The sequence below is a fragment of the Balaenoptera musculus genome, chromosome 5 (assembly GCF_009873245.2).
Source record: "Balaenoptera musculus isolate JJ_BM4_2016_0621 chromosome 5, mBalMus1.pri.v3, whole genome shotgun sequence".
Classification (NCBI taxonomy): Eukaryota; Metazoa; Chordata; class Mammalia; order Artiodactyla; family Balaenopteridae; genus Balaenoptera; species Balaenoptera musculus.
In genome coordinates this window covers 53444597-53453438 of record NC_045789.1, presented here as the reverse complement: position 1 = coordinate 53453438, position 8842 = coordinate 53444597, and positions in this window count along the sequence as shown.

Sequence of the window (8842 nt, the reverse complement as noted above, 5' to 3'; positions counted from 1 at the left end):
ATAACTACATTATATGAATAGTCACAGCTGTGGAAATCAAGTGAAAGGGCAAAGTGTACAACACTTCATGTTTATACTGGTGTTTAATATTGTTTCATCAGTGCTATCACCCCTCTAAAAGTCGATGACCTTGCACATGCAAATCAGTTATTATGTAAGAGAGGAAAATAGTGTAACAACAGTGGCAAGTGAGAGGCTCTTGTGTCTGCAGTCCACTTGACACAGAATTAGAGATAATGTGACATCAACAGGATGGAGGGTTAGGAGGTCCCAACGCTTGTATCCCCCACAAAAGCAACAAAAACAATAAATGAGCAACTACAAACCAATGTAAATTACTTTGGGAAAGCTCTGGACTACAATGAAGCAGCAGCAGAAACCCTGCAGATTGCAAAAACTGTGGATGGCCCTGTAAAAAAGCTTGGGAAAGATTTTACCTCCACCACCTCATCCTCCAGTTCAGAGCAGCTTGGCACCCACAGAAATTCCTTCAAATGGATTTCACCCCATGGGGAGAAGAAGAGCAGGAGAATCCCAGCAAGCTTCACCATCATAGAGGTTTGCAGCATTTGCTACTGAGGACTTCCACAGTCTTCACCAACACTGATTACAGCAGACACAGGGCTGCCCAGAGTCCCTGCTTCTGTGTCTTTCCTGAGGCTGGAAATGTTGCTGTGGTGAGATCTGACACTTGGGGCCCCATCACTCCGGTACCTGGCTTTCCCTGGTTGAGTTGCCACAATGCCTGACTATCTATGAGACTGGAGCTCCTGCTCTGTGCCCTGCCCACAGGTATTAAGTCAGTACTTTGTCTTGCCATAACTGGAGCAAGGCTGCTATTGCTTGGACTTCACTGTGTATTCCTAGTTGTGGCTTTGACTGGTCATTACCTAGGCTGAGCTGCTGAGCTACACACCATTCCTGGAGCCTAAGTCATGGCTTTAACCTATCATTGCTGGGGCTAAAATGCTGCTACTTTGTACCTCACCCTGGGTCAGGGTTCTGATCCACAATTACCATGGCCACACTGCTGGGGCTCTGCACCCCACCCCATGGCTCCTGACTTGCGACTTTAACAGGCCATTGCTGGGCACACGCTGCTGCTGCTCTGTGACTTCCACTATGGCCAGAATTGGAATCTTGGCCCACCATTTCCAGGCTGTGCAGCTACAGGACCCTGGACGCCTGGACCTAAGCCATTGTAGAACCCTGTCATCTCAGGGCCTGTAACACTGCTGCATCCCACTCACCCCCCCCAAATATATTAACTATATGTCAAATGCCTAGGACTACAACTATATACATGTTCTACATGCTTGCTTTTTATATTTATTAAGAGAAGAAAGATGATATATGCATTTATACTGTCATATAATTACTTATCTCACCAGTTCTCTCTGTTTTATCATGGTGATTAGAATTGCAATCTGGGTTTACTTCCTTCAGTTTGAAGACTTTCTTTTAGTTTTTCCTATAAGGCAGATTTCCTAGCAATGAATTTTTTGGGGGGGAGTGGAGGGAGAGGAATATCTGTATTTTGCCCTCATTTTTGAAAGATAGTTTTGTTTGATATAGAACTTTTGGTTGACAGTTTTGTCTTTCAGTGCTTCGAATATGTCATCCCACTGCCATAGGGCTTCCATTGTTTCTGATGAGATATAAGTGATGCCTTATTGGAGTTCCCTTGTATGGATAAATTACTTTTCTTTTAGTGCTTCAAGATTTTCTGTCTTTAGCTTTCAACATTTCATTAGGTCTGTGTATGGCTCTCCTATGTTTATCATACTTGGACTTGGTTGAACAATTGGGATACGTAGGTTAATGCTTTTCATCATATTTGGGATGTTTTCAGTCATTATTTTTAAAAATATTTTGCTCTGCTCCTTTTTCTTCTGACACACTCCCATTTTGTGTATGTTACTGTGCTTAATTATGTCCCACAATTCTCAACCCCTCAGTTCATTTTTCTTCATTCTTTTTTCTCTCTGTTCTTTGAGTTGTATTATCTTATTTCTCTATCTTCAAGTTTGCAGGTTTTTTTTTTTTAATTTATTTTTGTCTGTGTTGGATCTTTGTTGCTGTGCATGGGCTCTCTCTAGTTGCAGTCAGTGGGGGCTATTCTTCATTGTGGTGCCTGGGCTTTTCACTGTGGTGGCTTCTCCTGTTGCAGAGCACAGGCTCTAAGTGTGTGGCTTCAGGAGTTGTGGTGTGCAGGCTCAGTAGTTGTCATGCATGGGCTTGTTGTTCCACGGCATGTGGGAACTTCCTGGACCAGGGCTCAAACCCATGTTCCCTGTATTGGCAGGTGGATTCTTAACTACTGTGCCACCAGGGAAGTCCCTTGCAGGCTTTTTTATGTTTTTTTTTTTAAACTTCAGCAAGATTTTATTATTTTTTTTGGATAGACCTTGATGATCTGATTTTTAAATTCATATGGAAAGGAAAAGGACCTAGAATAGCCAAAGTTGTATATCAAACTTTAAAAAGGAAAACAAAGTTGAAGGACTAACATTACCTGATTTCAGGAGTTATTGTAAAGCTAAGTAATCAAGAGAGTATGGTATTGGTGCAAAGACAGACAAATAGATCAGCGGAATAGAATAGCAAGTCCATTAACTAACCCACACACATATGGCACACATATGTGGACAGTTGATTTTTGACAAAGGTGTAAAGACAATTTAGTGGAGAAAGGGTAGCCTTTTCAACAAGTGGTGCTGGCATAACAGGACAGGCATGTGCCAAAAAAAACAAAAAAATAAACAAACCAAAAAGAGAACTTCAAACCGTACCTTGTATCATATACAAAAATTAACTTAAAATGGATCATAAAATCAAATGCAAAATCTACAACTATAAAACTCCTAGGAGAAAAACTTAGGAGAAAACTTTCATGACCTTGAATTGGGCAAAAATTTCTTAAATATGACACCAAAAGCATGGTTCAGAAAAGGCAAAACTGATCAACTGGACTTTATCAAAGTTAAAACTTCTCTTTGAAAGACACTTTTAAAAGAATGAAAGACAAGCCACAGACTGAGAGAAAATATTTGCAAATCATATGTCTGATAAAGGACTTGTATCAAGAATACGTAAAGAACTCTCTTAGAACGCAATTAGAAAACAAAAATATCATTTGTAAAACAGGCAGAGGAGTTGAACAAATACATCAGTAAGGAAGATATATGGTGGTAAATAAGGTACAAGAAAAGATGCTTAACATTATTAGTCATTAGGGAAATGCAAATTAAAACCATGAGGTACCACTATACACCTATTTTTTTTTTATTTCGTAGTTACATGTTTTATTAATCACATCTGAGAAAAGTCACTGATTTTCATTTTGTACAGCATTATCTTGTAAGGACAAGATACAGTGACAACTTCCAAGCTTTCTGCATATCAGAGCTGAAACTGAAAGCATCTCCATAATTGAATTTTCACTTCTTATTTGTAATAAGTTTATCCTTAGGAGGATACTTCATAGTGTTTGATCACAGATGAGTTTGGGCATTGCTATCACTCAATAATGTTAAGCATCTGTCAGGTTCTCTCCTATACTATATATTAATTTTTTCTCCGTTAAGCAAATATTTATTGGCGGCCAGTGGGAATAAGATACACCTAGGTCCTCTTTCCTTGGTATATTCACAAAAGCATCTGAAACTAAATTTCCAAGTCAGGCCATACTAAGCCATGGCATAGCAAGTTTTCATTGTTAACGGTGCTTTTTTTTTTTTTTTATTCAAACAGCAAGTCACAAAAATTATAATCATCCTCATCAGTTCCCTTAGTCCCACGTAATTAATTTTTTTTTTCATCTTGATCTTTTGTTAGCACTTTTATGAATTCATCAGTTTTCCATTAGAGTTCTGAAAATGCTTATTCATTCAGTTCAGCAGTACAGTCAGTTACCAGAAACCTGTGCTTGCCAGAGTCTTTTCCATGAATTCCTTGAAGATGAAACCCTTTTATAGGAACATATTTGCAAAAGCATCAGAGTACACCCAGAACTGTCTGTAAATGACAAAAGACTTAAAAATGACCACGGTTAAAGATTTGATGAAAGTTCATAATAATGTAGTTGACAAGGAAATTTAGTTATTTCTGAGATATACATTTAAAAATAATAACTAGAATTATGACTTATAACATTATACCAGAATATATAAGACTTTTAGAAATTTCATGTAATGTCTGAAACATTTATATTAACATATTTCCATACAAATAACCCAAAGAAAGTTTAGTGTTAGTTGTTTTTTTGTTTCTTTGTTTTAACTTTTGAATTTTATTTTATTTATTTTTTATACCGCAGGTTCTTATTAGTCATCAATTTTATACACATCAGTGTATACATGTCAATCCCAATCGCCCAATTCATCACACCACCATCCCCACCCCCCTGCGGCTTTCCCCCCTTGGTGTCCATACGTTTGTAGTGGTGAGCGTGGACATCCTTGTCTTGTTCCTGATATTAGAGGAAATGCTTTCAGTTTTTCACCATTGAGAATGATGTTTGCTGTGGGTTTGTCGTATATGGCCTTTATTATGTTGAGTTAGGTTCCCTCTATGCCCACTTTCTGGAGAGTTTTTATCATAAATGGGTGTTGAATTTTGTCAAAAGCTTTTTCTGCATCTATTGAGATGATCATATGGTTTTTATTGTTCAATTTGTTAATATGGTGTATCACATTGATTGATTTGTGTATATTGAAGAACCCTTGCATCCCTGGGATAAATCGCACTTGATCATGGTGTATGATCCTTTTAATGTGTTGTTGGATTCTGTTTGCTAGTATTTTGTTGAGGATTTTTGCATCTATATTCATCAGTGAAATTGGTCTGTAATTTACTTTTTTTGTAGTATCTTTGTCTGGTTTTGGTATCAGGGTGATGGTGGCTTATAGAATGAGTTTGGGAGTGTTCCTTCCTCTGCAATTTTTTGGAAGAGTTTGAGAAGGATGGGTGTTAGCTCTTCTCTAAATATTTGCTAGAATTCACCTGTGAAGCCATCTGGTCCTGGACTTTTGTTTGTTGGAAGATTTTTAATCACAGTTTCAATTTCATTACTTGTGATTAGTCTGCTCATATTTTCTGTTTCTTCCTGGTTCAGTCTTGGAAGTTTATACCTTTCTAAGAATTTGTCCATTTCTTCCAGGTTGTCCATTTTATTGGCATAGAGTTGCTTGTAGTAGTCTCTTAGGATACTTTGTATTTCTGCAGTGTCTGTTGTAACTTCTCCCTTTTCATTTCTAATTTTATTGATTTGAGTCCTCTCCCTCTTTTTCTTGATGAGCCTGGCTAATGATTTATCAATTTTGTTTATCTTCTCAAAGAACCAGCTATTAGTTTCATTGATCTTTGCTGTTGTTTTCTTTGTTTCTATTTCACTTATTTCTGCTCTGATCTTGATGATTTCTTTCCTTCTGCTACCTCTGGGTTTTGTTTGTTTTTCTTTCTCTAGTTCCTTTAGGTGTAAGGTAAGATTGTTTCTTTGAGATTTTTCTTGTTTCTTGAGGTAGGCTTGTACAGCTATAAACTTCCCTCTTAGAACTGCTTTTGCTGCATCCCATAGGTTTTGGATCATCGTGTTTTCATTGTCATTTGTCTCTAGGTATTTTTTGATTTCCTCTTTGATTTCTTCAGTGATCTCTTGGTTATTTAGTAACGTATTGTTTAACCTCTATGTGTTTGTGTTTTTTACGTTTTTTTCCCTGTAATTCATTTCTAATCTCATAGCGTTGCGGTCAGAAAGGATGCTTGATATGATTTCAATTTTCTTAGATTTACTGAGGCTTGATTTGTGACACAAGATGTGATCTATCCTGGAGAATGTTCCGTGTGCACTTGAGAAGAAAGTGTAATCTGCTGTTTTTGGATGGAATGTCATATAAATATCAATTAAATCTACCTGGTCTATTGTGTCATTTAAAGCTTCTGTTTCCTTATTTATTTTCATTTTGGATGATCTGTCCATTGGTGTAAATGAGGTGTTAAAATCCCCCACTATTATTGTGTTACTGTCGATTTCCTCTTTTATAGCTGTTAGCAGTTGCCTCATGTATTGAGTTGCTCCTATGTTGGGTGCATATATATTTATAATTGTTATATCTTCTTCTTTGATTGATTCCTTGTTCATTATGTAGTGTCCTTCCTTGTCTCTTATAACATTCTTTATTTTAAACTCTATTTTATCTGATATGAGTATTGTTACTCAAGCTTTCTTTTGATTTCCATTTGCATGGAATATCTTTTTCTGTCCCCTCACTTTCAGTCTTTATGTGTCCCTAGGTCTGAAGAGGGTCTCTTGAAGACAGCATATATATGGGTCTTGTTTTTGTATCCATTCAGCAAGCCTGTGTCTTTTGGTTGGAGCATTTAATCCATTCACTTTTAAGGTAATTATCGATATGTATGTTCCTATTACCATTTTCTTAATTGTTTTGGGTTTGTTTTCGTACGTCCTTTTCTTCTCTTGTGTTTCCCACTTAGAGAAGTTCCTTTAGCATTTGTTGTAGAGCTGGTTTGGTGGTGCTGAATTCTCTTAGCTTTTGCTTGTCTGTAAAGCTTTTGATTTCTCCATCAAATCTGAATGAGATCCTTGCCGGGTAGAGTAATCTTGGTTGTAGGGTCTTCCCTTTCATCACTTTAAGTATATCATGCCACTCCCTTCTGGCTTGTAGAGTTTCTGCTGAGAAATCAGCTGTTAACCTTATGGGAGTTCCCTTGTATGTTATTTGTCATTTTTCCCTTGCTGCTTTCAATAATTTTCCTTGTCTTTAATTTTTGCCAATTTGATTACTATGTGTCTCAGCATGTTTCTCCTTGGGTTTACCCTGTATGGGACTAGCTGTGCTTCCTGGACTTGAGTGGCTATTTCCTTTCCCATGTTATGGAAGTTTTTGACTATAATCTATTCAAATATTTTCTCTGTATCTTCCTCTCTCTCTTCTCCTTCTGGGACCCCTATAATGCGAATGTTGTTGCATTTAATGTTGTCCCAGAGGTCTCTTAGTGTGTCTTCATTTCTTTTCATTCTTTTTTCTTAATTCTGTTCTGCAGCAGTGAATTCCACTATGCTGTCTTCCAGGTCACTTATCCGTTCTTCTGCTTCAGTTATTCTGCTATGGATTCCTTCTAATGTAGTTTTCATTTCAGTTATTGTATTGTTCATCTCTGTTTGTTTGTTCTTTAATTCTTCTAGGTCTTTGTTAAACACTTCTTGCATCTTCTCTATCTTTGCCTCCACTCTTTTTCTGAGGTCCTGGATCATCTTCACTATCATTATTCTGAATTCTTTCTTTAGAAGGTTGCCTATCTCCACTTCATTTAATTGTTTTTCTAGGGTTTTATCTTGTTCCTTCATCTGGTACATAGCCCTCTGCCTTTTCATCTTGTCTATCTTTCTGTGAATGTGGTTTTTGTTCCACAGGCTGCAGGATTGTGGTTCTTCTTGCTTCTGCTGTCTGCCCTCTGGTGGATGAGGCTATCTAAAAGGCTTGTGCAAGTTTCCTGATGGGAGTGACTGGTGGTGGGCAGAGCTGGCTGTTGCCTTGGTGGGCAGAGCTCAATAAAACTTTAATCCACTTGTCTGCTGATGGGTGGGGCTGGGTTCCCTCCTTGTTGGTTGTTTGCAGTGAGGCAACCCAACAATGGAGCTTACCCGGGCTCTTTGGTGGGGCTAATGGCGGGCTCTGGGAGAGCTCACACCAAGCAGTACTTCCCAGAACTTCTGCTACCAGTGTCCTTGTCCTCACAGTGAGACACTGCCACTTGCTGCCTCTGCAGGACACCCCCCAACACTAGCAGGCAGGTCTAGTTCAGTCTCCCATTGAGTCACTGCTCCTTCCCCTGGGTCCCGATGTGCACACTACTTTGTGTGTGCCCTCCAAGAGTGGAGTCTCTGTTTCCCCCAGTCCTGTCAAAGTCCTGCAAGCAAATACTGCTAGCCTTCAAAGTCTGATTATCTAGGAATTCCTCCTCCTGTGGCCGGACCCCCAGGTTGGGAAGCCTGACGTGGGGCTCAGAACCTTCGCTCCAGTGGGTGGACTTCTGTGGTATAAGTGTTCTCCAGTGTGAGTCACCTACCCAGCAGTTATGGGATTTGATTTTATTGTGACTGCGCCCCTCTTACCATCTCAATGTGGCTTCTCCTTTGTCTTTGGATGTGGGGTATCTTTTTTGGTGAGTTCCAGTGTCTTCCTGTCAATGATTGTTCAGCAGTTAGTTGTGATTCTGGTGCTCTTGTAAGAGGAAATGAGAGCACGTCCTTCTACTCTGCCATCTGGAATCAATCTCCTATAATCTTTTAAGTATAAATTTTTCAAGACGTTATCTTAGTTTTCTTCCCTCAAAGTTACTAAGAGTGGAGTTATCCATGCACAGTTTTACCTATTTTTATACAAAGCTAGGAACTGAAGAATAATACAAGTGATAAAATTTTAAAAAAGACAATGTCACATTAATTTTTACTGACCATTATATGCTAAAATAGGCAAATTAGCAGTTTATGCTTTCAGGAGATATAACTGCATTTTATACAATGGAAAACACTAATTTAGAAGGTATCAAACATGCTATATCCAGCCGAAAGAATTCATGGATGCTGAAATTCTCACTTCTCAATGGGATGAAATCCCAAGGAATCCTAGGTTAGTGGGGCAATTTTTTTTTTTTTTTAAAGCAGGTGGTTGTCTATTACTTGTCAAGGCAGTCAGCCTGATTCCAGGCTGTAGAAGATAAAAGTTGTGTGGGTTGTTTTGTGGCAGTTTAAATCATGCCTGAAGGTGGCAAGTAGTTCACAGCTAGTGAGAGAGCCCAGATGGATTTATACTGTCAT